Source organism: Triticum aestivum, chromosome 7D (genome assembly GCF_018294505.1).
Source record: "Triticum aestivum cultivar Chinese Spring chromosome 7D, IWGSC CS RefSeq v2.1, whole genome shotgun sequence".
Taxonomy (NCBI): domain Eukaryota; kingdom Viridiplantae; phylum Streptophyta; class Magnoliopsida; order Poales; family Poaceae; genus Triticum; species Triticum aestivum.
In genome coordinates, this window is record NC_057814.1 from 55,550,725 (window position 1) to 55,551,984 (window position 1,260).

The window sequence follows — 1,260 nt, forward strand, 5'->3', positions numbered from 1 at the left end:
AAGTGCCGCGCTGAAAATTTTTGGTTTTTTGCGCGCGCGCAACCGCTCCGGGAGCTCCAGCGGAGGCGCTAAAACCGCGCGCGCGGCATAAGTAGTTCAGCGCGCCAGCCGAAACGGAATCACGCGTCGTTTATTTGCTGCACCCGCTCGCGACTTCCACCTACCCCAATCCAAGCGCTGGCGCCATCGCCTGCACCATTCCAGCGTTTATTTGCTGGCGCTGGCGCCATCGCCCGCATCGTTTATTTGCTGCACTCGCTCGCGACTTCCACCTACCCCAATAAAATTTTGAACTTTATTTGAAATGTTTACTTTTTTGAAGAAGCAAAAAACTAAACCGAAAAGGAAAACAAAAAACAAAAGAAACAATAAAAAAAATAGGGGAGCCCTGTCGAAGTCCCGCCTGGGCGTGAGGGGGTGCGTGTTGTGCCCTTTTCCCAAAGCCCAGCGCATGAAATAGGAACAACCACATATCACCTCGTGTGGTTTGTGATGTTTTTTTCTCAGGTTTTGCCTTTTCTATGGTTTTTGTTTTTCTTTCAATTTTATTTTTGTTTGCTTTATTTTATTTTATAGAGTTACAGTCATGTTGAAGACATGCACCTGCAGTTGGGATGACACTTGTAGTTGAGTGTCTCATGGCAGACATGTGACTGTCTCTTCTTTCAAAAAAAATCACTGAGTTGTAGTCGCGTTGAAGACATGCAGTTGTGATCTGAAGCAAAACTTGTAGTCACATGCCATGTGTGAGACATGCAACTACCCCCTCCCTCCACGACAAAACAACACAGAGTTGCAGTCGTTACAGTTCTGTTGACGACATGCGGTTGCAGTTGGGCAGACAGTTATAGTTGCACAATTAGTGAAAGACATGCAACTCACCTCACCATACAAAACACTAAGACATGCAGTTGCAGTTGTGGCGACACTTGCAGTTGCATGCCAAGTGGAAAACATGCAACTGCCCCTCCTTCCCAACAAAACACCACGAAGTTATAGTTGTGTTGAAGACATGTACTTGCGGACGGGGCGACACTTGCAGTTACATGCCTAGTGTAGACATGCAACTCACCCACCCCCCTCCCCCCTCCCGCCGCGCGCCAAAAACACTATAGGGTTACATTTATGTTGAAGACATGTAGTTGTAGTCGGGGCAACACTTGCATTGTGCGACTAGTGGCACACATGCAAATCCCCCCTCACCACTACCTGGACACCACTGAGTTGCAGTCGCACTAAAGATGTAGTTGTAGCCGGGGC